The sequence below is a fragment of the Miscanthus floridulus genome, chromosome 1 (genome assembly GCF_019320115.1).
Source record: "Miscanthus floridulus cultivar M001 chromosome 1, ASM1932011v1, whole genome shotgun sequence".
Lineage (NCBI taxonomy): Eukaryota > Viridiplantae > Streptophyta > Magnoliopsida > Poales > Poaceae > Miscanthus > Miscanthus floridulus.
The window spans coordinates 141,697,944-141,725,930 of NC_089580.1; the positions used below are offsets into that span (position 1 = coordinate 141,697,944).

The window sequence follows — 27,987 nt, forward strand, 5'->3', positions numbered from 1 at the left end:
TCCACCGCTCTGCGCGCCCACGCACGTGCAAGCCTCATTCGCGGCGTCGTTGTTCCGAGCTTTGACCTCAGCTCCTCCTACACCTCCTGTCGGCATCTCCTACCTCGCCCTGGACCACGCCGTGTCTCCCCGCCCCACGCCGCCGTCGCTCGGCCACGTTTTTGCGCCGCCGGCTCCCTGCTCCAAGCCACCATCGATTGGCTTTAGCTTCTCCCCGCGCGGCACTGCCGTCCTCGGTCGCGCCGATTTGCCTCTAGGGCAAATCGGATCTTGGCGCGTGGTGGACTTACGCATGCGAGAGGGCGAGAGGGAGCTGCGACGCGCGAAGAAGGAAGATGTGATTCTCTCCGTGACAGCAGCCATGGCAAAGGATGTTGCTGCTTTCTGGGTACTATTCTTCCTCACAGTTTGATTCTGGCCATCACCATTGCACATTTGAAATTTGTGGGACTCGTAAAAAACGGAAGCAGGAGCGACGGGTGTCGGATTTAGCATGTATTTTAAGGTTCGCAATATTAGGGTTTATTTAGGGATCCTTTATTTAGACCTAGGGCGCGTTATGGCTTCTGTTAAAACAGCTTCAGCCGTGGCTTCTTCTATGAAACAACTTTTAATCTTTTCTATGAATCAACTTCTTTTTAGCTCCAACTTGTTTGGTAAAAAAACAGCTTCTCCAAGTCCTTAAAAAGATTAGAATTTCCATAGTATTCCTCCATTTTTTTGTTTTTCCCTTTTATTTCTTTATTTATTTTCTTCCCTTGTCTCGTTCTCGTCCAGAACGGCACCCGCACGGACCGCTCTTCTCCTCCGGCCCGCAACCAAGCGCCGCCCTCCCCTCCCGACTCGCTGCATCTCAGCGGCGTGGCCGGCCTCCCCGCAACTCCTCCACCGCAGCGCCGCCTTTCTCTTCTTCCGGCCAGCCTCCAACCACCCGCCCCTCCCCTCACGGCGCGCCGCAACCTCCAGAGGGCCGGATGCCAGTCCGACCGTCGCTACTGTCTTCCTCCACGGCCGTGGTGCGCCCGACGTGCTCGCCCCTAACGCGACCCCGATGCGCGCTCTCGTGAACGACCGCATCGCCGAGGTTGTCAACGACCGTCGCTCCTGTGCGCATAGCACCACGCCCGCAGTCTGCATCCTATCCGCCGTGGTGCGCCGCCGCTCGGCCGTCGCCGCATTGGCAGCTTGGGAACGTGCGCGAGGCCTCCACGACCGTCGCGCGCCCAACGTGCTCGCCCCCGACGCAACCCTCCCGATGCAACCGTGAACGACCGCATCGCCGAGGTCGTCAATGCCTATCGGTGCCATCCGCCTCGCTGAATCTTAGCTGATAAATACTGCCTGAATTGTTGGCAGAGAAAAATATTATTTCAATCGAAAAAAAAATCGAATAAATCAGATATAAAGTAAGCTGAACGGGGTCATTGTTTTGATTTTATAAGGAGTTTTTTTTTTTACATGTATGGCTTTGGAAAAAAATGTCTCTTTCTTATATGGTTTTTTTCTTTTTGAACTTACATGTATGACCCTAAAACAAAATTTTGTTTCTTTTATGGCCTTCCGTCAGTTTTGAGTCCTTGACGGTGTTAAGTCAAGAATAAAATAACCATTTTATCCTTGGCAAAAAAAAAAATACAAAGTTTACATTAATATTACAGCAATAAAATGAGCTTATCAAATCTTGACAACCGTAAGTCATCACAATTTGTCTGATGTATATTTAAAATCATCACAATTTGTCTGATGTACATTTACAGTAATATTACAACAATAAAATGAGCTTATCAAATACATAGAACATTACACAAATGCATTGGTCTCACATAAATTTCAGTCTCACATAAATTGTTCACAAATTCAAACACATAAATTGTTCACAAATTCACCATAGTTTCAATCTCACATAAATAAGGTCACACAAAAGTGTAATTTCAAACATACATTGGTCTCACATACAACGAGCGAATTCAATATGCATATCACAAATCAAAGGCTGAGCCTTCTTTTACTTCGCGTGCTCATGGCGGGGCTGCTAGGAAGTCATGTCTTGCTTCTTGTACCCATCGATGGGCTGTCAAGTGGTACCCTTGGAATATCTACGCCTTTTTTTGGAAGGCCTAGCTTATGGGTTTCTGCTTCCTTTTACCTTGAGCAGGTCGATCTTCGTGTGAAGCAATAGAAAGTGCTTCGGGCTGATTTGACCCACTTCTTAACCTACAAATGTTATACATTGACAATGGTTTAGATGAGAGGAAAAAAATGGATGAATGAAAAAAAATTAGAATTAGAAAATATACAATTTTGAACGTCGAGAGTTGAAGTTAGTACGGTTTTCCTTTTTCTTACTTGAAACCTCCGGGCTCTGGCTGTCATGATAGTCAAATAATCTTAAGTAACAACAGAAACATTGCAAATAATTTATGACTTTACAAATATTGACAATCAGTAAAGCATTAGGCACAGCAATACTTTTTTGCTGAATTTAATGAAATATGAACATTTGGTTTGTAGAGAGTAACGTCTACGAAATCAGAATTATTTTTCGGATAACATGGTAGAAATAACTATAGCCATCATAGGCAGCAACCAATAAACAGATGGAAATAAGGAAATCAATAGATTCATATACGTCAATGTAAAACTTAAACTTAGTATAATACCAGCAATGGAATGAAGTACAGCACGAAACAAGCAACTTTGTCCAGGCTAAGATAACTTAGTATAATACCAGCAATGTGATGCAAACATGCAGCATAGCAGGCAGCAAACGAACAACCTGCTGAGACCATTCTGTGTTGTGTAAAGACTATCTCCAACAACAACACATAAAATAGAAGACATATTTAATATTTGGGTAGTGCTATAGTCAAAAGGTTCGATACCCATTCGACATCTTCTCTAACAATAAAATCCAAAAGAGAATCCATTTTGCAAATGGGTTTTCAGAAGAGAGGATACTCATATTTGGATTATACCTCTCAGGCAACCCAAAATGAGTCTCCCGTATAGGTACTCTATTGAAGGCTAATTTCAGGTCTCCTGCTACCTATTTTAGGTTTGGATACCCATATAAATCATCTAGTGGAGACGGTCTGACAAACTGCAGTGATGCCATGAAAGCAAGCCCTAGCCGACAGAACCAAGCACGGGTTGCAAACTAATTAGAGCCTTTTCTCTTTGATGGAGCTTGGCTGCAATTCTTTTTGCAAGTAAGGAGTAACTGGCCGAAAAGATGGCAATTTACTATGAACCAATTTAAGCATGACTCTCTAAGTAACGGAGAATAAACAGTAGCACCAAAAATCTAATTTATGTTTGTTAACATGGATGGTCAAGCACTCAAGCTAAACCTTTTAATACATAACAGGCGACATCTGCATCTGCTGGCATGGAACCCCTTAGTTTATCTACCTGTGTCTGCATGGAACCAGAAAGGCAAAGAAAAACATCATATGGAAATAGAAAATGGAGACTGACGTAGAGTAACGCACCATACGCTCCCAGTGCTGGCTCATGTTTTCTATTGCTATGCCGGGCTTGCCGCTGGAGTGGGGGCTCGCTGCGGACTAGCCGTGGGAGGGGCTGCCTGGTGGCTCGCCGGGCTTGCCGCTGGAGGGGCCGGCCGCTCCGGACAGGACGTGGGAGGGGCCGCGCGGGCTAGCCGGCGGCGGCCATCTTCCCTAGGCGAGCGAAGTCTTGGTTTTTTTTTTCAAAACCACTCGGCCCTGCCCGGGTGCGGCGGAACAGAACCAGAATACGAAGAAAGCATAAGGTCATTTCAGTCATTTTGCGTGTCAACTAGTGGGAAACCTAACCAAACACCCTAACAGAAATGACGGAAGGCCATAATTTCGTTTCGAGGCCATATAGGTAAGTTCGAAAAAACGGACCGTACAAGGAAGAGGCATTTTTCTAAGGCCATTGTCAGGTTCATAAACCCGGGGTCCTTCATGGACCAGCTTCCCAGCAAAGGCTCGGCCCAGCAGATGACGCGCAACTCCTGGGCCGACCCAAATACCTGAACGACAGGCCAGAAGGGCGATCCAATCTCCGACCGGAAGGCCTGGCCAAGGAGGAATAGCGCTCGCTTTCGACTCCGGCCCGTCTCTCTGATCGGAAGGCCTGGCCAAACACCGCCTCCACCTCCGACCCGCGTCTCCGACTGGGGATGCACCGAACCCCTGCTTACAGCTCTTCTCCGACTGGCACAGTCAAAACCGACCGGGGACGCCCGCTCGGTGAGGACCAGGAAACGGACGCAGCAAGTAAGGCAGGGCACTCAAGTTGATCGTGTTACCGAGGACCGTACATGCACACCTGCAGAACAGTAACCAACAGGGCATGTCAAAAGGGTGCCCTACAACCTTCCAGGCATGGCCGAACCCAAGCAGTGTTGTGGGCGTCGACATTTGCCCTACAGTGTTGTGGGCGCCATCAACTCCCATACCAGACAAACACGGTAAGGCTCCCCCCACATGTCTCTGACATCAACAGTGTTGTGGGCGCCGTCATTTACCATACATGGTGAATATGGTAAAACCTTCTCACATGCGTCTGACATCGACAGTGTTATGGGCGCCTACAATCATCTTGTACCTGACGGCGTGGGCAACAAGACTTAGTAGCATACGTACTATCTCTCTCTCTCATTTGTAAGGCCATCCCCTTTATCTATAAAAGGGGATGCGCTCTCTCCCAACAGGGGGAGCCATCAGTTCACTCACACACCACAATAGAACCACTAGGTTCAAACCTCGAGCACATACTCGAACACTTAGGACATAGTGGAGCTCCCGTCACTCTCGGCCCTTCAGACTAGAGTCCGACCAGACCTCTTGCACCCTCTTCTTTCTCCCTTTCGTTTGTAACCCCACAGCAAACTTCGAGCATCTGGGCTCAGAAATAAAGTCACCGACCGACTCAAATTGGACGTAGGGCACGTTGCCTGAACCAGTATAAACCATATGTCATTGAGTGCTAGGCCACATCCGATCATAACGTACGACAAAACTACAAATATTTACGTGTTGGTCACTTTCTGCACCGACAGTTGGCGCCGTTCGTGGGGAAGGCGTTGTACGTTCACACTTTTTGGTCATCGGATGGCCCACTTTTTCGCCATCTTCGCCATGGCAGGCTCAAACGATACAACTCGCTTCGGATCGCTAAAGTTTCCCGCACTCCCACCTGTTGGGATGTGGGTTTCACCCGTCTTCGAGCCGTCCCAAGCCTTCCTCTTTGGAAGCCTGGACTTTGTTGCCGACCGAATCGGCGTACTACACCTCCGCGAGGAGGCACTTGTTTTGGCGCCCATCGGAGGGACACCCTCCATCGGCTCCGGGACACACGACGACTTCAACGATGAGGCGCCTACGCTTCATTCCGAGCAAACGCTCTGCTCAAACCCCGCTGTGAGCAATGTATATACTGTTATTTACTCGCTATTTACTATCTTCCGCTGATTATCCGGAGGGACCCGCGTTGCTCGCACAGCAACCACCGTACAACCGGTTCCTCTATGGCTTCATGTCCCCCACAGACGCGTACGCTCGAGGGCTCCGACGGACGCTGGCGCCGCCCCCTCTCACATCCGAATTCATGGGAATGGCGAGCTATGCTCCCACCACTTTCCACGAACTCCTAGATGACGAGGTAGAGAGCGACGGCTCCAGCATCGGTGACATGGCACCTAGCCATCGTCCGTCCTAGGAGTGCGCTATGGCGGACGCTCTAGGACAGTCGCCGATGGTAGCGGAGTTCTTGCAGACTCACACCCCTCTAGACCCTCGTGCGGGGGGCCTCACGCTCACACAAGAGCACGCCGAGGAGCTATGACAACGGCGGTAGAACCAGCCGCCACCTATGCCGGCGCGCTTGGTGCAGCACGTTGCGCCCCATGCGCGTTACCCGGTGAGCGACGCCCGGGGTCACGCCCGCCAAGTCCAGCATGACATCATGGACGAGGGGAATGACCCTTCACAGTTCACTCGGGCTAGCTAGAACATCGCTGCTGCGACAATGCTTTTGCGCGGTGTTCCTGAGCCCGTCGACCCCCAGGAGCGGGCGGTCCACCGGAACCTCCGAGCGCTGGTGGAAGCCGCCACCATTCAACAGGCGGAAAGCTCCGCATCACGACTCTGACTCGCGGCCTCTCTCCCTACCAGGGGAGTAGGGACGCACCAGATAGATCGCTCCATCCGCTCACCGCTACAGCCGCCCAGCGCGTCATAGGAGGCCGTAGTTGCACCGTGGTCCGACCCGGCGCCTGCTCCACGCCGACCGCCGGTACGCGAATGGCTCGGTCTAAACCAAGATGCTCGTAGCATCATCAGCAACCGACATTAGGCCTAACATGATGATGAAGTCCATTGGGTGGTGGTGAGGGCAGGCGACACGGGCCCCGGCCGGACCATCGAGGGGAGCGGGGAAATACGCACCAGGCATGGTCACTGGCTAGACGACCGGGCCTTTGGCCAACGTATCCAGAGAGCGTCATTCCCATAATGCTTTTGAGCATCCACCAACATCACCAAGTACACCGGGGAGACGAACCCTGGTATACGGCTCGAAGATTTCTGGCTCGCCTACCGAGCTGGAGGGGTGGATGATGACCATTTCATCATTCAATATCTCCCCATCTGCATGGGGGAATAGTTCGGGCATGGCTTGAATTCCTCCTGCATGACAGCATCCGCGACTGGACGGACCTTAAGAGGATCTTTGTCAGAAATTTCCAGGGGACGTATGTCCGCCCTGATAACTCTTGGGACCTCAAGAGCTACCAGTAGGAGCCCAGCGAGTCCCTGTGGGATTACATCCACAGGTTCTCCCAGCGATGCAACTCCCTCCCTGATGTCATCGACACAGACATCATCAGCGCATTCCTCTCCGGGACAACCTGCGAGTCCCAGATCCACAAGCTTGGCTGCATGAAGCCCCGTACCACCCGCGACCTGCTCGACGTCGCCATGAACCACGCCTCTAGCGAGGAGACGGTCAAAGCGGTCTTCAACGAAGGCCGGGACAAAGGCAAGGCCAAGCACGAGGGCCCCTCCATGTAGAGGGACAAGAACAAAAAGGATCGGCGCCGACCGGCCAACACCGCGTTGGTCGGCGTAGCTGATCGCGCGGGCAAGCAGCCCCAACAGGGTCTGCCTGACCACTTCAACAAGCTCATGAATAGCCCATGCACCAACCACGCCTACCCCATCAAACACTCTATAAGGACTGCTAGCTCCTCAAACGTTTCCTATGATAGGCCAGTGGACCGAAAGGAGACGGCAAAGAGGAGACAGCCAAGAAAGGAGGCTGACGGGCAAGGATGGGGACAACTTCCCCGACCTCGAGGAATGTATCATGATCTTTGGGGGATCCGACGCCATCTGCTCCAAGCGCCAGCACAAGGTACGCTATAGAGAGGTGTGCGCCGTCGAGACGGCCGTCCCCTCCTTCCTTAGCTGGTCAGAATCTCCGATCACCTTTGATAAGAGGGACCATCCCTCCCATGTCGCTAGACCAGGACGCTACCCGCTCATCGTCGGCCCCATCGTCCGTAAGAAGCGCCTCCAAGGTGCTGATGGACAGAGGCAGTGGCCTCAACATCCTCTACGTCGACACCCTCGACGCCATGCGCATCCCCCGGCTGGAACTCCGCCAAGCGGGCTCTCCCTTCCATGGCATGATCTCAGGAGCTCAGGTGTACCCGCAATACAACCACATCGAACATCACAATCAACATAACATGTTCTGCATAGTCCAAATAGTACACAATGTCCATACAGTCCCAAATAGTTATAGGAAAGTTACTACATACTTTCCAATTCTCCACACATGCAAAATAAGCAAAGTCCATGCAACCCAAATAGTCTGTGACATCGCATAGACAGTTGTTACCATAGTGTTAACCTACAAGTCGTCGTCACTGTCTCCTAGTCTTACCCTTGCCCTTGTGGCCAAGGGCGTCGGTGCCTGGAGTGTACGTGCAAGGCGGACGACGTCTTCTCGTTCCTGCAACCGGCGTAGGTCGAGTCGAAGGAGCGTCTTGGAGCTGGGACTCGCCAAGCTCATCATGACCACGCTCCTTGGCCTCCTCGTCGCCTTCCACGTCGTCCTCGTCTCCGTCTCCTTGGAAAGTGTCCACAGTCGCAGCACTAGTACCTCCATGAGAAGAAGAGCCGAGGCCGACAGGTGTGTCCATCGCAGCGCTAGTACCACAACCACAACGAGCTGCTGCACGACGCAGCCTACGTGCTAGCCTCTGTCATGCAAAGATGCAAAGATATTAAGTAGTAAACCACTAGCTCCAACAACTTAAGCATAAAACAACAAGAGGGCTAGTGTCGACTTACTCCAAGAAAGCTGTTTAGTGTGTGCTCGTCCACGTCTGTCCTTGGGAACCGTTCGATCTCAATCACAGATTGCTTCAGCGCATTGCCCTGGGAAAAAAACAAATATTAATGCGCATAAAATTTAAAATTAGAATGTTACTGAAATTTTGATATTGAAATTACTAGTTGAAAATGCAAACTTAGAAGAAAGGAAAAAGCGAAATGCTAAGATAAATGATATAGTCATCACCAATCTAATTCAAATAATGTAAATCAGGATTAGCACTGCACGAAGTATAGCTGAAAGAACTATATATAATGTAAATGCTAAGATAAATGATAGTCATCACCAAACTAATTCAAATAATGCTCACTGCCATCCCAAAACACTACTAAATGTATAGTCGAACTTCTGAACTATATATATGTGGAGAGTTAAGCATCCTACAACCCCACCGTCATTGCCAGATGTACAGCAAGTGTTTCCGCTGAGACATTCTCACATAGCTTGAGTTCACATATAACCTTGAGACGGTCCAGTGCTAATCGGAGTACTCAGATCTTAAAAAACAGAGGTAGTTCAAATAATAACACTCGGCCACTCGGGCACAGGGCACAACAGGAGGGAGAGAGGCTAGCTGACAGCCACGAGCACCCACAGCAAGGTCCTGCTCGTTCACACTAACAGAGAACAAAAATGTGCATGACAGCAGCTAGCATTGAAATCACAGCAGCAGCTCAGATTGTTTTTTTATATATATTTGGCTTGGCTGTGTCGATTAGGTGGAACATGTTAGAGCTGAAAGAAACTGAAAATATGAGTGGTTTGGCTTGGCATACTACTAAACAGCACTGTATCATTGTGCTAAACTGAAAATTTATGCATAGATCCAATAGCCAATGATAGAAGAGACATGGTTCTTTTGATCTCATAATCAGATCTGATTCATAAAAAGATAAAGAAATATGAGTGGTGTTTTTCTTTTGATCTCATAATCAGATATAATTTTTTGGAAAGATTGCTGCAGGGACGGGGATAGCTCAGGCAACCCTAACAGTGCAGAGCAAGCAGTGGAGGTGTACATAAATTGAACACTTGATCAAAATTAGCTAACTATCAGGTAAATCATGTGTGCATGCTAATCCAGCTTGCATTAAGTGACATTTTATAAATTTGTTTGCAGATAAGTAGCCCGAACATAATATGTAGCAGGTAGAGGACATTACCACTCGGTCCAGGATCGGCGCAGGCTCCACCTGTGTCCCGGCCCTCGTCGCAAGGTCGTAAGACGTTTGTTCGTCGTCGGAGGACTCAATATCGGCATAGTCTGTTTGGGTCCATTGCACCTTCAGTTTGGTCCTTGTTGCCCGGTTGTACCAAGATAGGTACGCTCTGAAGTTCTCATTCGCGTGGGGCCGGTCATTCTCATACAAGTTCTCATGAAAGTGATCCCAGTGGTCGATGTAGTCACGGTGCAAGGTCTCAAAGTCCGTCTCCTTCTTTTGTTTCCGACGATCGATCCTGTAGGGTGCCATAAATGAAATTCAAGTTAGTGGAGATGTAACTCAAATACCTTTATTTATGTTGCAAATATACGCTACATCATTCCAGATTATATATATATTTATTTATTTCATAGGTTATCGATATTAACTACACTGAAGGATCTGGTGATAGAAAGTGGAGTAGTACAAATTTTCCATGGACTAAGGAACTTGAGGTAATTTTCTTCAGTACCATTTTTTAATTATTTACACCATCACTGATTTAACTTGGACTGGTCTGAACAGCAAGAGATAATGAGAGATTGACTACATTTGTGAAAATGGCGGGTGCATCTGGAGAACAGGGATTTGGCGTTAATCATGATTCATAAAAACAAAAGCATTAGACTCCTGCAGTTACTTTAAATGTTAAGTTTAGTGTTGAAATCCAAAATACTTTTCACATACTGCAGTCTTGAAATCTCTCACCCATCTAATCCAGATATAAGGTTATAAACTAGTTATCCAGTGCTTTGGATGATTCACCATATTGCAAGAGCAGTTTTTCAGCATGGTACTCCGTTATCTTCTCAAACATCAGACATCCAAGGTGCTTGCATAATCAAATGTGCTTGTTGTTTCCAGTTTTTATGAGCTGCTACCTTGGAAAGTGGACAAAGACATGAGAACCCTTCCCCCCAACCCCCTCGCCCCTCTTTTCTCCCTAAAAGGTGGATGCAGCACAATCTAAATCGGGGAGGTATCAGTTAATGTTGTTCAAGACCTTATGCAGTGTTGGACAGCTTTATATATACCTTCATGGCTTCATTGCAAAAGAAAGGCAATTTCTTCATATAAGGTACATATATCTATTGGATTTGCAGGTCGTCTTCTTATTCTCCAGTTTATCAATCTGTGGATGCACTAACTAATATACTATTTTCTTCAGGAACAACTGGTATGTCCTAGAACCCTCTTCCTTTTTTTTCTTGTGAAGGGGAGCCAAAAGCAATACCGTGGACACAACTTTCTCCCATAAGATGTGCATCTGATACCTGGGCGCATTTGGATGTTCGTCCATGTGACATAGGTTGCTGGCCGACTAATCTGGGCTGGGTTATGGGACCAATAATCATATACTCATGCTTTCTAAATGGGGCAACTTTGGCTTTATATCATGGATCTCCACTTGGACGCGATTTCTGCAAATTTGTACAGGTGTGTTTGGCATAACGTGCACCATCATCTGCTTTTCAGCTGACAAAAGGATCCACCCTTGCCACTTGCATATATTGTAGTTCTGTAAGTTTTGAGCTTCAGTATGTTATGTTCCATTAGTCACCTTGCACGTAGCATGGACACATCTTACTTCACATTTGTTTGTTGATAGCTCTAGCATACCTCTACTGAATAACCACCCAATCTCAAACCTTGACGCACTATTATAATCTCTAAAGAAAACACTTGACATGCTTGAAAAATCATTTTTCTTCAGTGTTTTACTTCATATTTTGGTGCTAGTGATCGGCTTCTCAATGCTGATCATGACAAGGTTCACGTGTATAATTGTTTGCTGTACAAAATTGGAGTACTGAATGCAGTGACACTCTATTAGAAGGTATAAGTTATAAAACAAACGGGTGAATAATCTTTACTTTCCAATTGTGTTATAGCAACTCAGACGACATGGAGATATAATCCAGAGGACAGTAGGTGGGTACTATATTGTACAGGGAAGGGCGGATGACACAATGAACCTTGGAGGAATTAAGGTTGAATGCCCCTCTTTTCAAAGTGTTTAATCATTTGCTATCATCCTTGTGTTACATGAAGGAAACCATAACTACAGTTGCAGCCAACTACATTTGGTGCAAAAGACAATGCTATTCGACAAGGAAGTGGCAGAGGGTAAATGAGGGTGCTGCGTACTTGCATCTCTCGCACGATGCTGCAGATGGCAATTTTCCAAGATGCATCTGATTGGCCGAGCTAAATGGAGCAAATAAAAACAGTGCTTGAGCTTATTAGGGTACCTCACAGATTCCTTTGTTCTTTGTATTCTGTTTTCAGACAAGGCTTATTCTGTTTTATTTTTCACTTAGCTGGCGTTACATCTTATTCTGTTTGCAGATTAAGCCCAATGCTAATCATGGCATGGACGTCATACTTGTCCAATGAGACTGTATATTTAAATTGATGCTTTTAAGGTACTATTTTAGCATTCTTATATGCTGTCATTAGGCTGAACTATAGGGTACAGGGTATGCTAACTGTCATGAGCACTGTGTATGCTAACTTGCTAAACCGGCAATTTAGCTTATTGGGTAACATTGAACTGGCTGAACTAAATGACAGAGTTGTATAATCCTTCTCTTGACAACTAGTGACAACTAGTTCCAGTAGACTTGGATGTGTTCATTTCTAGACTACCTTTAAAACATATGCATGCTGGACTGTGCACACAGTTTATTCATATCTAAACTGACATGCTCCTATAGTCCTATTTCATACCACTTTCAGTCAGTGTGTTCCTCTTTTGTGCCTATCAATCCTCTAATTTGATCAAACAAGTTAACCAAGTAACCAAGTAACATCGCAATCAGTATGAGTAATAGCAGTTTAGTTTCAGTGGCAATTTTAAGTTCTATTGTAGCAGATTGAATTCTTGATTACTTAATAAAGTTCAAAGACGCTTACTTGTGCAAGTCTATTGACGTTGAGAACGATTCCACGGGCCACTCTTGCCTCAACCCAAACTAGCGTGCAACCCGGTGTGGTAGGTGGAACTCAACCGCATAGAAACAGATCAACGGACACCTCATCAGGTATAGGTCTTCGTCCATCTTGCACATGATGCTGAACCCAATGTGGTCGTACTATTCATCCTCGTACGGCTCCCAAGTCACCTGCATTGGATTCTACAGTCAGGTAGTGCTTACATTTGGAAAACAAATTAGTATGTGAAATGCAGCTAACTCACCAGCCCTGGCGTGAGTGCGTCGAGCTCGTTCGCGAACTCGATGTATGCGCGTTTACTCCGGGCGAAGGGACCCTTAACCTGGTCCTAAAGGTAGGTGTATGTCGGCCGACGTCGAAGGCCGTGCACCTTGAACCAGGGACGAGGTGCACCAACTTGGGGACGACCGACCGGTAAACGAGACCACATCCAAAGCTGAAGCAGGTAAACACATCCTCCTAATGAAGAGTTCGCCGAAATCCGGCGGCAAGCCTCGCAAAGCTGCCGGTACAAGTACCCCAGCACTGCGGAACCCCAGCTGTAGCCCCCCGCCGTGTCCCAGTCAGTAAGACAAGGCAGGTACATCCATGACGCGGTGTCTCCCGTCGCGTCGGGGAACATGACAACCAAAAAGATGCATGATCCATGCCCTGCAGTAGTAGGTAACTGTCTGCTCGTCTGCATGATCAGGACACTGACCAAAGTTCTGCCTCAGCCAACTAATGAGTACTCCAGAGGAACGGGCACCAGGTGTCTCTGGAGGAAGCTCTCTTCTAAGGAAGGCCTCCACTCTACCTCTCCAACCAGCAGCAGCGCAGGGGCCGATAACTGGGCGACCACTTATACGGACACCCAGGAACTTCTGCGTGTCCTGAAGAGTAACGGTCATCTCTCTGTAAGGTAGGTGGAAGCTGTGCGTCTTCGGCCTCCATCTACAAAACAAGAAAGAAGTACTAAGGTTATATGCACATCGGGAACCAGAAAAATAAATGGAAGTGAATCTGTTCATAGTTTTGGTACCTGTCAACTAGAGCTGAGATCGCCACGGGGTTGAAGGCAGGCAACCCACGGCGAACCTGGAACGATACAACGTCAAGGCCAGCCCTCTCAAGGAGAGGAGTGTACCTGCCGTCGTACCGCATGTCCTTGAACTTATCGTGGGAACGAGGACGAAGAGGGTTCAGTTCCTACAAAGAATAGAAATTATTATATTAATTCGTGAACACAAGTACATGTGCAGAGGAAAAATAACATGCAGAAGTAAAGTCGTTACCTCCCCCTCCGCGGTGAGTCATCCTCGGTGGTTCTCCTCGTAGTACGGCTCCAGCAGGTGGAACGGCTCCATCCTACAAAATATTAAGACAAAGTACAGATAAGTTTTAAATGTACAAATAAATAACTTTTTGGTACTAGTGAACATGCATGTGAAACATTAGTTATTTACACCTGACTAAGCTACCAATGACATGTACGTGAATTATGCCCAAGTCTACCACATTTGCCACATTGGTTCTGCTCGGGGTCAGTAAGAAAGGGGGTTGCTCTCCCTCGCCTCGTTCTACCGGAAACCTGGTCCATGATCATCTTGTGCCCCGTCCTCTTTCGGGTTCCACGTTTGTCCCAACGGGTACCTGGATCCGCAATGTATTTCGGCCCAGTGTAAGCTGGCCACTGACCCTCGTCCAGGAAAGGCTCGAAACGGGGAGACCAAGTCTGTACAAGGCTGTCAACACTGAACTCCGACGGTATCTAGGTCTCGTAGGCAAAGTTGCGATGCTGAGATGCTGCAACATAATGAGAGCAAGGGAAGTGGTACCGCCTGGTCTTCCCACATCGGCATGATAAATTACTAAGTACCACAATATAACTCCTTGATGGCCGGACCTCACCATCAGACGTTGTACCACCCCTTTCTGTGACCTGGTACTTGTCGGTGCTGTGGTCAAAGCAATCGACGTCATGTGTGAAAGCCCTTTCCTTTGCCTTGTCGAGATGCTTATTAGGTTTAGGTGCCCATTTCTGATTATTACTCTGTAGTGCCATTGCTTGAGCGTGTCTATCATTAAACCATGCAACAAGCCTATAAAAGGTGAATGATACAATGGCATTGACGGGCATGGCACGTATACCCTTTAGTACACTATTAAATGACTCCGCCATATTGCTAGTCTGAAACTCGTACCTCCATCCACCATCGTCGTAGGCTCTTGTCCATTTCTCAGGTTCTCTCATCAATCCTGTCAGCCACTGCCTACCTTCTGCGTTTGTTGCCGTTTTTAGCTGCTCCAACTTCTGCTCGAAGAACAGCACCTCAAGCATGCGAGCAACCTCCTCGAATAGAGGAAAGTTGTCCTTCGTACCATCCTTCCGAAGTAAATTCTCGGCAAGGTGTCGAGTGCACCAACGGTGGTGCAAAGGTGCATACCCCGAAATTTGCTCCTGTACGGCACTAAGTATGCCTTGGTGTCTATCAGATATGACACCTACCTCCCTATGAGGGCCAACCACATGGATCCTAACAAGCCGCAAGAACCATCCCCAGCTATCTTTGTTCTCCCTCTCCACCAAAGCGAAAGCCAAAGGAACCAATGCGTTGTCTGCGTCACAGGAAATGGCTACCAAAAGTGTGTCCATGTACTTGCCAAGCAGGAAAGTACCATCAATGGATAACACTGGACGACAATGCCTGAAGGCCTCGACGCACTGGGGAAAGCACCAGAATGCACGAAAGAATATTTGCCTCCCATCCTTCCATTCATTCGGCTTCGGGATATACTCGTAATGCATGCCTGGATTTGCTGCTTTCATTGCATTGAACAATGAAGGCAACTGCTCGTACCCCTCCTCCCAGTCCCCGTATATCATCTTCCAGGCCCGTTGCTTTGCCCTCTATGCTTTCCCATACTTTATGTCATACTTAAATATATCCTTACTCATCTCCATAATTGTCCTGACCTTCAAGTTGGGCTGACCCTTCAAAGTTGTGTATAACTTTCTAGCAATGAGGGTAGAGGTCAACTGTCTATGCTTCTGTTTTAGATCTGTCTGGGCGCAAGTGTGTGGACCTACAATTTTGGTGATCTTGAATTTCCCTGTGGCCTTCTGTTTGCGAGCACAGACCCTCCAATTGCAATCTGCCATCTCGCACACCACCGTGTAACGGCGCTCCACATGGGAGTGCCTCACCTTGAATGATCTCTTACGTCTCACAGAATATTCCTATAGCCACCTGAAAGTGCATCTAGCCCTTTAGTGGGTTTTAGATGATTGAATGACAACATGATTAAAGGTCTAACCCATTTGCTAAGTGTGAACAGGTAATAGGTTATCTCACAGATACTTAATGAAAAGCCAAAATGATGTGTTGCTGTATAAACAATCTAGTTCAAGCACAAGACAACAATGCAAATGAAACTCATACAAAGGCTTATCTATTGTGGGATTCCATGTACTATGTGAAAGCAAGCTCGTTAGGATTAATTAATGAGACATGAAGGATTGCATATGGAATGGTCTCTTAAGTGAAGCTTGCTAAATTGAAATGAAAAAGATGACAATACATGAATGGATGATTCAACACAAGATGTGACTTGATGGCTTGAGATGGTGAAGATAGCAAGGAAAGGCTTCGAGGTACTAAGCAAGGGTGAAGGGCAAGCGACGGCTTGGCGGCCGAAGAACCTAGCTAGGGTGAAGAAGGAAGTACTTGCATTTAGTTGAGGTACTAATCAAGCTATGATGGCCATGTTTATGTGGAGGATCAAATCACTATTGGAATGTTTGATGGAAGTGACTTGATACATTTTGGAGTTATTCATATTTGATGAATGGAATCAAGTCACGTGCTCAAGATGGCTATGCTCAAGTAACAAGATCAATATTGACATGTTGGCACCCTCACTTGATGAAGATTGAAAGACACGGCATCAATTTTAAAGAAGATCAACTCAAAAGGTTTAATTTCATATTTCTTTTGATCTTGAGTTAATAGGTATGCCGTACTATTAAGAGGGATGCAAGTTTCGGTGGTCTGAGGAAGATAGAGTGCTCAAGCATAATAATTAAATTCAAAGTGAGACACTCTAGCACTTCACGAGCACATAGAATAATTTTTCTGTGACTGTCGGTGTCGGAAGTCCCGACGTAAGCCGGAACTCCCGACAGTCGGAAGTCTTGACTCTTGCCGGAAGTGCTGGCTCCCAGTCACAGCCTGCGCGGTGACTGTGGACGTCGGAAGTCCCGACGTGAGTCGGAACTCCCGACAGTCGGAAGTCCCGACCCAAGCCGGGAGTCCCGGCATCGATGGTTCTACTGACCTGCTGTCTGTGCCCGTCGGAAGTCCCGACGATCGTCGGAAGTCCCGACGATTGTCGGAAGTCCCGACCGTCGGAAGTCCCGACGTTTGTCGGGAGTTCCGACACTGACTTGACCCAGGCCGGGAGTCTCGGCATCAGTGGTGCTGACTGTTTGTTCAACTGTGCACGTCGGAAGTCCCGACGAACGTCGGAAGTTCCGACCGTCGGAAGTCCCGACGTTTGCCGGGAGTTCCGACACTGACTTGCACCCGTGGACTTTTGACCTCGTGTGAACAGTGTTTTCTTCATACGTCGGAAGTCCCGTGATCTGCGTCGGAACTCCCGACGTAGATCTGAACGGTTAGATTTTCACTTGGGGTATAAATACCCGTCTCCTCCATTCTAACCGTTGCCCACTCATTTCATTGCGACAAACACTCGGCCAAAACAGCCCCCAAGCATTCTAGGCTCCCCTCTCTTCACTCCTTTACTTCCAACTTTGATTCCCAAAGGGTTTGAGTGATTGGAGAGTGGATTGAGTGAGAAAAACACTTTGAGCAAGCTTGAGCACTTGATTTCTTCGTCAAGCCGGTTTGATTTGCATTTGTTACTCTTGGGGATTTTTCCCTAGCCGGCTTGGCGTCGCCCAAGAGCTTCCATCTTGTGGAAGAGCCTTGGGAAGTTTGTATTACCCTTGTTTTCTAGTGAAGAAACTCAAGTGACCTTTGTGGTATCCTTGAGTGAGGCAAGGAGGTGGAAGAGACTCCGACCTAAGTGGTCACCTCAACAACGAGGACGTAGGAGCTCCTTTGTGGGGCTGCCGAACCTCGGGATAAATTCATGTCTCCCGCGTGCTTGTTGTTGTTGAGATTTGCTCGAAATTACATGTATTTGGTTGTCTTCCTCTCTCTAGCTATTTCTTAGGGTTTGGGACTCGATCTACGGAGTGGTGGCTTATCAACGTCAAGAGAGTGACCCAACACCTTACCTTACCACTAGGAAGTGGGTTTGTAAGTTATCGGCATCACAAAGTTCATTTTAGCACTTGTAGTTCATTTCCCGTAGGGGTCGGAAGTGCTGACAGTTTGCGTTGGAAGTTCTGACCCAAACTGTTGGGACTTCTGACACGTCGGAAGTTCTGACCCATACGTCGGGACTTCTGACACGTCGGAAGTTCTGACCCCAACTGTCGGGACTTCCGACATTAACTGACTAGTGCATTTTGATTTAACTCTTTGGTTGCAGCTATTTGGCTCCCTAGGTTTATCTAGTATCTTTATATACTTTGTGGCTAACTTGTGAGGGGTGGTATTATTCTGATTTGGAGTTTCCATTTTGGAAACTCCTATTACTAATCGTTTCCGCTTTTAAAGGTGTTGATTTTTCAGAAACGCCTATTCACCCCTCCTCTAGGCGGCATCCTAGGTCCTTTCAATTGGTATCAGAGCGAGGTTCTCACCTAAAGCTTCACCGCCGTGAGAAAAGGATGTCGACGCCTATCGAGTTGGAGCCGGTGCTTCTCCAAAATGATGGTTCAAACTTTCTACCTTGGTCAATTCATGTACTCAATGCTTTTAGAGATATTAGTCCTCTTGTTGAGCATATTGTGTTTGCTAGCATACCTCTTCCTATAGTTGATTGGAGCAACTATAAGAATTTATCAAAAGAGGAAGAGATATGCGTGCAACTCAATGCTCAAGCTATTAATATCATTTTGAGTACATTGAGTGCAGAGGTTCAAGATGAGGCAATATTTAATGGACAACCACCTCCAGAGAGTGCTCATCTCATTTGGACCAAACTCGTTGAGTTATATGAAAAATCCAAATGTGATGATGCACTTGAGGCCGAGTCAATGGAAAATATGTCCATTATGTCTTTATGCAGCGAAGAAGCCTCACAAGACCTCAAGAGCGCCGAGCCGGAGCAAGAGGTGCAAGCCGAGGCGACTGGGCTGTCTGCAAGCACATACCGGACGTGTCCGGTATCCCTACCAGACATGTCTAGTATGGCCAAGGCAGCCGGACAGCAGGTAGTCTGTGATGATGAGGCTCAAGCCCGGTGGCGTCCAAGTGATGAGTCAACCTCAGTATCTCATGATACTCATCACTTGTGTCTCATGGCCAAAAAAAGCAAGAAGAAGGCTAGCAAGAAAGATCAAGCCAAGGAGATAACACGAGTAGATGATCAAGAAGAAAGTGATATTGAAATTGAAGATAGCTACACTCTTAATCATCTAAGCAACAAAGACAAGCTCATTCTCATGAAGCTAGTTGAGAAGAATGATGAGCTAGAGGAAGAGAATGAGAAACAAGAGCAATCACTTCAAAATCAAGAAAAGTTTCTCATCTCCAAATTGCAAGAGCTAAAGGCCATAAATGAGAGGTATGAAAAATTATCAATTGAGCATGCTTTAGTTACTAACTCCTCTTCTAGTGTTTCACAACTAGAGAAGGAAAACTTTGAGCTCAAGGCAAAATTAGATGAACTCTCAAGCAAATATAATGTGCTACAAGCAAACTATGTTCATCTCAAGTGCTCTCATGAAGAATTAGTAGAATCAAGCATCATGCTTGAGGTGGCTCATGAGGTGGTGATTACAACGGTAAAATCATCTCAACCTCCCACTCACACACTCACTTGTACACAATCTCAATTGAATATTTCTTGTGCTAATGAGTGTGCTTCTCAAGCAAGCCAATCTTCGATTGAGCAAAAATTTATAGAAAATATAGAGCTTAAGGAAGAAGTGGAAAGGCTAAGAAATGATGTGATTCGATTGAAGGGTAAGGAGAGAGCACAACCTTCTCAAGATAACCGTGTTAACATGGTGAAGAAGCTTGAGAAGGGTTCAAACCGTGCTTCCTCCAAAACCCAACAAAAGAATCACATCTCAAGCAAGGCCAACACAACCAAGAGCAAGAAACATGGAAAAAGGTTATGCTATGGTTGTGGATTAAATGGACATGAGTGGGTCATGTGTCCACACAAGAGTTGGGCCAACAAGTGTGAAGTGGCCGAACAAAAGGCCTCAAACAAGTTGGCCAACCAAAAGAAAAGTGATGGACAAAGCGCTTGTCTCATGAACAAGAAATTGGGGCATCCTACCAAGAAATGCCTAATGTACAAAGATGCAAGAAAGGAAGCCCAAGTTGCAACAAAAAGATGCTATGGATGCAATGAGATGGGCCACAAGGTTGATAGATGTCCATACAAGCAAAACAAGCATAGAGCAAACAAAGGTCGCATATGCTATGCTTGTGGAAGAAAGGGGCATCTAAGCTATGATTGCCCAAATGGTAACATCCCTAAGCCGAACACATTTGTTTATGATAATATGCTTAGGAAGACCACAAATGGAATTAGAACTAGCAAGGTGATGTGTTCACCACAAACTAGTACTAAGGCCATTTGGGTGCCTAAGCACTTGTTGACTAACCCAAAAGGACCCAACAAGAGTTGGGTACCAAAATGTGCTTAGGTTGATAATGTAGGTACTTGGTGGTGAGATGAAAGCTTCGGGGTGGTTGAGCAAGCAAATTGAAAATATTCACTCAATCTATCAATCAATTTTTATCATAATCTCATATATGGTTGACCCAAAGATAAATCAATGACCATATCATTTACTTCATCTCTACCATTGGTAACAAGTACCTAAAAACCTTATAGGATAGCCACTTTGTGTTTAGTGCTCAATGGCTCACAAATAAGTATATTTATGAAATAATTGGAAGTGGCTAATTAGTTTCATTTAATAATTATCATGTTTGCCATGTGATGCTTTTAATGGCTCTCTAGTAGAGCAATGCAATTGTTCAGATGCAGGCATACAAGAAGTACTAGAGCTAAAACGAAGAATCACAAGCAGCGCTTCAATTGTTTCTGTCCTGCACCTACCGGACGTGTCCGGTATGGCCAGCGTAGAAAGGAAAAGTGTTCATGTTCTTCACATGCCGGACGTGTCCGATATGTCTGCCGGACGTGTCTGGTATGGCAGGAACCAGAGCACTAATTGGGATGCAATTGAGGTTTGATCCATATGATTTCATATATCCTTAATTTGCTCAGAAGCTTGTGATCTACCAAACCTAAGTGGGTTGTGAGTATGTCTCAACGAAATTTAAATATGGCAAATTACTTTATGTTGGTCAAAATAGAAAATTGACTCCCAAATTCTTAAAAGAATAAAGTGCTTGTTGAAAGTCATTCAAATTACTTGTGGTACTTATTTAGGGGGAGCTCGGTTTCTATTTTGCACCATTGTGGACTAATAAATTTATCTAGCATTATTTGTAGTCCTTTGGATGAAAATTGATTTCATATATGGTATGATTATTTGACAAGTGAGGTCAACATGATGTTGTCATGCCATGTATTATCTTAGTGGTGATATTGTGGGCTCAAGGCAAAGGTATGTATTTACATACATGCATTGTAAGTGCATCTAAGGCCCTTTATATGCTAGTGTGTGCATTTGTGTGATATAGGATAGATGTTTTACAAAATTCCTAACTAGCATGTGTAGGTGGTGTGGTTTTTGAAAATCATGAGGTTTTTGGGTCTTTGTGACCTAGTCATGTCATATTGTGATTGTTGCTACCCTTGGTTGATTATTTGCCTAATCACATGTGACATGGTTCTCTCAAGTCTATAAATATCCCTATATCCCACTAAAATCTCTCTCAAATTTTGAAAATCATAAATTTGCCAAATATTCGAAAAAGGGAAAATCAATTCTTGGCTAATTCATGTCCCCTAAGTGAGAATCCTAAGCCTATTTCAATTGATGCAAATATTATGCCTAGGAAGGTTTGTTATGGTACCCTATTGGTTAGTATTGCAAAAATATTCCGCTATTCATACTAAGACTATGCCTAAGTATATTGCGTCTAACATGGGAGGACCCAAACTAGTTTGGGTACCATCGAAAAGTGGATGATCGTTTGTAGGTACCATGGCATTGGAGACTTGATTCAATGGAATTATTATTGTTCATCTTATGTTGAGTCAAGTATTGAAGCCTAGTGCAATTCTATCCCAATGTCAAGTCAAAATTGAGTGAAGTCCATATGCTATCAACATACAAGTGTCATATTCAAGTTGTGGGAATTTATTGATATATTTGAAGGCATGCAAATAAGTGGAGTTGAAGCTTGCAAAGATGATCATAAGCTATCAAGGTATATCTCTTGTTGATCAAAGTTTATTTGGGTGCATATGAGTTAATTGAATTGGATATATATGCATATGTTGCTTGCTATGAGATGTTTGAATGGATTAAATGCTTAAGTAATCAAGTTTGAAGTTGGTTTGATTGGATATGTTCATAAGATTTCTTCTAGTAAGTGGTTTGAATGGACATATGTCTTGTGAGAGTATTCAAACAAGTTGATTTCAAGTTTGGTTCAATTTGGAGAAAAATGGCTCAATTATTGAAATCTGTCCAATATTGAAAATCTGAGCTAGCAGTGATTATAGACATGTTTGAGTAATCAAATCTATTTGTATTGGCTTGAAATTTGGTCTGCATGCTCTACACTTATGGTATTAGTTGCTGTGCAAATTTCATGAGATTTGGATAAGTGATACTTCGGATTTGGAGTAGATCTTGTCAGCTATAGTGCAGCAGTTTTCAGCATGTACCTGTGTGGAAAAATACGAAATCTGGTAGCAATATAGAAGTCCAAAGAAGCTCAAATTTTTACAGATACTAGAAGACTTAGTGTGTCACATCTTCACCAAATTTCATGGCTTTTGGATATGTAATTTGGGAGATATGATTTATTCTTTGAAGAGTACAGAATCTGCCAGGAAAGTGACAATTATTGGATTGATCAAAAGTCACTTAGATTCAAAGGTCCTCAAATTAGAATCATATCTATAAGTGATTGAGGTACCTATGTTTTGGTTTTAGTTTGAGATAGAAGCATGATAAATGATGAGTATAAGACAATTTATTTGAAGAGTGTATCTAGTACACATTTGGTACTCAAGCTAGAGATCAAGACCAAGATCAAGATGAAGATGGAGTTTAAATTCTAGTGATAATTGGAGATCTTTTGATAGAAAGAAAAGGACTTAAAGAATGATTTAAAGTTATTCATCAAATTAAGTCCAACAATATGGATCAATCAAACAAAATCTTTCAAGTGGATCAAGTGATTTTCTTTCAAGTTATTTCAAGTGAGTATCAATGATGGTTCTTTGGAGAGAGGTCACTTCGCTCTAGGCTTGGATGGCTAAAATCTAAGTTGTAATCTAAAGGGACATTTGAGGTACTTGATTGAAGAAAATCAAGAGATTGGTCTAAAAAGCAAGCAACACCCAAAAGAGAACAAGTCATAAAATTTCAAGTGGTATCATGAAATTTCAAGTGGTATTACAAGTGGTGCATCTTTCAGTTCTCTCAAGCAAGCAATGGTCAAAGAAGAAGCAAGCCAACCACAACAAGAAAAGTGCACTTGATCATTAGTGATTCTCAATTCATATGGGTGAAGAATAGGAATTCAAAGAATTGGTATCTATTGGTCTTCACCAAGCTTATAATTGGACTTCATGGTGCTATTGGAGAAATAAATTGAAATCTATATGACTATCTTCCTCTCCAACATAGCAAAGGTATCATTGCATTGTGTATGATCATTTGTCATCCCTTACTAGTATGCGGTTAGTGCATATAGTACATGCTTATAGGATCATGCACTACAAATGAAAATTTTTAGATTCATAGACTACCACTATTGCCTGAATGATTATATGATCTAGTGGTTAGTGTATGAGTTTGTTCATGAGCTAGTAAACCCATGTACTTGATCTATTTTGAATTGCTAACAAGTGACAAGTACAACCTCTTTAAGATGACAAAAGGGGAGTGACAAGTAATATGACCCACGCCTTGACAAAAGGGGGAGTTTAATACAAAGGGGGAGAGATTGGTACAAAGTTTAAACCTTAAGCACCCTTTGTGCTTTGTGTGACCCTTTTTGGCGATAGATGACAAAGGGGGAGAGATATGATTAAAGCTTAAGGGGATATGTTTAAAGCTTCAGGAGTGCAACCTTGTGTCTAGCTATGAAAGGGGAGAGTAGCTATGACAAGGGGAGAGATATGACTTGAGAAATTTGTGTAATAAGTGCTATGTGTGACATACATGTGTTATATTTATTTTCATAAGGACTCTACATGCTAGAATGAAAATACTTGATGTGATGCCTTTATATTTATTCTTGTGTGATATATCTTGTCATATGCATCACGGTTTTACTTTGTCACACACACATGCACCCCACGGATGCAATGATTTAGGGGGAGTCTCCTATATGTTTTAGTATGTGCAATTGACATTTGAGGTCATTTTGTGAATTCTAATCATAAGCACATATTAAGGGGGAGCCTCTCATAAATCATTGAACCCAAAAGTTTAAATGTTTATATCATTTTGTAAGCTTTAATCAAGTTGTCATCAATCACCAAAAAGGGGGAGATTGAAAGTGCATCTAGCCCTTTAGTGGGTTTTAGATGATTGAATGACAACATAATTAAAGGTCTAACCCGTTTGCTAAGTGTGAACAGGTAATAGGTTATCTCACAGATACTTAATGAAAAGCCAAAATGATGTGTTGTTGTATAAACAATCTAGTTCAAGCACAAGACAACAATGCAAATGAAACTCATACAAAGGCTTATCTATTGTGGGATTTCATGTACTATGTGAAAGCAAGCTCGTTAGGATTAATTAATGAGACATGAAGGATTGCATATGGAATGGTCTCTTAAGTGAAGCTTGCTAAATTGAAATGAAAAAGATGACAATACATGAATGGATGATTCAACACAAGATGTGACTTGATGGCTTGAGATGGTGAAGATAGCAAGGAAAGGCTTCGAGGTACTAAGCAAGGGTGAAGGGCAAGCGACGGCTTGGCGGCCGAAGAACCTAGCTAGGGTGAAGAAGGAAGTACTTGCATTTAGTTGAGGTACTAATCAAGCTATGATGGCCATGTTTATGTGGAGGATCAAATCACTATTGGAATGTTTGATGGAAGTGACTTGATACATTTTGGAGTTATTTATATTTGATGAATGGAATCAAGTCACGTGCTCAAGATGGCTATGCTCAAGTAACAAGATCAATATTGACATGTTGGCACCCTCACTTGATGAAGATTGAAAGACACGGCATCAATTTTAAAGAAGATCAACTCAAAAGGTTTAATTTCGTATTTCTTTTGATCTTGAGTTAATAGGTATGCCGTACTATTAAGAGGGATGCAAGTTTCGGTGGTCTGAGGAAGATAGAGTGCTCAAGCATAATAATTAAATTCAAAGTGAGACACTCTAGCACTTCACGAGCACATAGAATAATTTTTCTGTGACTGTCGGTGTCGGAAGTCCCGACGTAAGCCGGAACTCCCGACAGTCGGAAGTCTTGACTCTTGCCGGAAGTGCTGGCTCCCAGTCACAGCCTGCGCGGTGACTGTGGACGTCGGAAGTCCCGACGTGAGTCGGAACTCCCGACAGTCGGAAGTCCCGACCCAAGCCGGGAGTCCCGGCATCGATGGTTCTACTGACCTGCTGTCTGTGCCCGTCGGAAGTCCCGACGATCGTCGGAAGTCCCGACCGTCGGAAGTCCCGACGTTTGTCGGGAGTTCCGACACTGACTTGACCCAGGCCGAGAGTCTCGACATCAGTGGTGCTGACTGTTTGTTCAACTGTGCACGTCGGAAGTCCCGACGAACGTCGGAAGTTCCGACCGTCGGAAGTCCCGACGTTTGCCGGGAGTTCCGACACTGACTTGCAGTGCTGACTGTTTGTTCAACTGTGCACGTCGGAAGTCCCGACGAACGTCGGAAGTTCCGACCGTCGGAAGTCCCGACGTTTGCCGGGAGTTCCGACACTGACTTGCACCCGTGGACTTTTGACCTCGTGTGAACAGTGTTTTCTTCATACGTCGGAAGTCCCGTGATCTGCGTCGGAACTCCCGACGTAGATCTGAACGGTTAGATTTTCACTTGGGGTATAAATACCCGTCTCCTCCATTCTAACCGTTGCCCACTCATTTCATTGCGACAAACACTCGGCCAAAACAGCCCCCAAGCATTCTAGGCTCCCCTCTCTTCACTCCTTTACTTCCAACTTTGATTCCCAAAGGGTTTGAGTGATTGGAGAGTGGATTGAGTGAGAAAAACACTTTGAGCAAGCTTGAGCACTTGATTTCTTCGTCAAGCCGGTTTGATTTGCATTTGTTACTCTTGGGGATTTTTCCCTAGCCGGCTAGGCGTTGCCCAAGAGCTTCCATCTTGTGGAAGAGCCTTGGGAAGTTTGTATTACCCTTGTTTTCTAGTGAAGAAACTCAAGTGACCTTTGTGGTATCCTTGAGTGAGGCAAGGAGGTGGAAGAGACTCCGACCTAAGTGGTCACCTCAACAACGAGGACGTAGGAGCTCCTTTGTGGGGCTGCCGAACCTCGGGATAAATTCATGTCTCCCGCGTGCTTGTTGTTGTTGAGATTTGCTCGAAATTACATGTATTTGGTTGTCTTCCTCTCTCTAGCTATTTCTTAGGGTTTGGGACTCGATCTACGGAGTGGTGGCTTATCAACGTCAAGAGAGTGACCCAACACCTTATCTTACCACTAGGAAGTGGGTTTGTAAGTTATCGGCATCACAAAGTTCATTTTAGCACTTGTAGTTCATTTCCCGTAGGGGTCGGAAGTGCTGACAGTTTGCGTTGGAAGTTCTGACCCAAACTGTTGGGACTTCTGACACGTCGGAAGTTCTGACCCATACGTCGGGACTTCTGACACGTCGGAAGTTCTGACCCCAACTGTCGGGACTTCCGACATTAACTGACTAGTGCATTTTGATTTAACTCTTTGGTTGCAGCTATTTGGCTCCCTAGGTTTATCTAGTATCTTTATATACTTTGTGGCTAACTTGTGAGGGGTGGTATTATTCTGATTTGGAGTTTCCATTTTGGAAACTCCTATTACTAATCGTTTCCGCTTTTAAAGGTGTTGATTTTTCAGAAACGCCTATTCACCCCCCCTCTAGGCGGCATCCTAGGTCCTTTCACCACCTTCTTAAGGTGGGCAAGTCCATGAACACCATGCCCAACTGAATTTCCACGCTGCCATCAGCCTCTGGAGCCTCTAGCAGTTCATCATCTCTTCCTTCTCCATAAGCATATTGAGAATGACTAAGGTCGCTGAATTCATGAACCAGTGGATCACGATCAGGACATAAACGTCTGATGAGCTCCATTTCTTGTTCGCTCAAAGCTGCAACTGGGCGGTCATCATCCGAATCAACGGCCCTTGCTGTGCCATAAGGCTCCTCATCATCCGCAATATCAACATCTACACTGTTAGAGGCCATAAACCCTGGGTCCACGTTGGTTGATGGAGGAACAGGAGCACAACTATCATTTTCAGGATTATCTCCTGCAATTAAAGCACAAATATGGATACCACTGAGATAAAGTAATGGAATGAACAAAGAATAAGGAGAGCCAAAGTGTTACTAAATCACTTACTAGGATGATTCTGGGTCAAAGGGATCTCCTGAGGGCCACCTACAATATCATCAGTTCCACATTCTGCACGGACACTAGGACATACACCAACCTCATTGGGGGCGGATTGAGCATCGGGCACCATAACTGCATCTTCCACATCCACCTCACGGTTGGGTAACAGAGGCTCATAGGGTGTCGGATTCTCTGGTGGTGGCGACAACCCATGAGGGGGTGAATGGACATTAGGGGGTGAATACCCATGAGGGGTGGGATCATTGGACAACTTCCGCACAACCAAATCCAAACATTGAAACTCATTCTTCATGACAGTTTTGACATATTTGTCCCATTGTGCCTCTGATGCAATTGGGACCAACCGCCTCAAAAATGTCCCTGACCTGCCATGGTGAAGTACCCCCTCAACTAAGATGGCATCTCATTTGAATTGCATTTAAGCTCATCATGGGCCCTACTAAACAACTCACAAAACAATGGCCGATCATCGAATATCACCGGCACCCTTTGCATTCTAACAAAACTGACATTACCAAACTCATCTTCCTCCACACTTCCTTCATGATATAGGGTGGCTACGTTGTCCATCTAGTTGGTATGCACATCAACCA

The 27,987-nt window shown here is 45.2% G+C and overlaps 1 pseudogene; it reads right to left on the reverse strand.

Moving 5' to 3' along the window:
* LOC136464427 (uncharacterized) lies at positions 1–27,964 on the reverse strand (annotated as a pseudogene).
* Between the last annotated feature and the right edge of the window lie 23 nt (positions 27,965–27,987).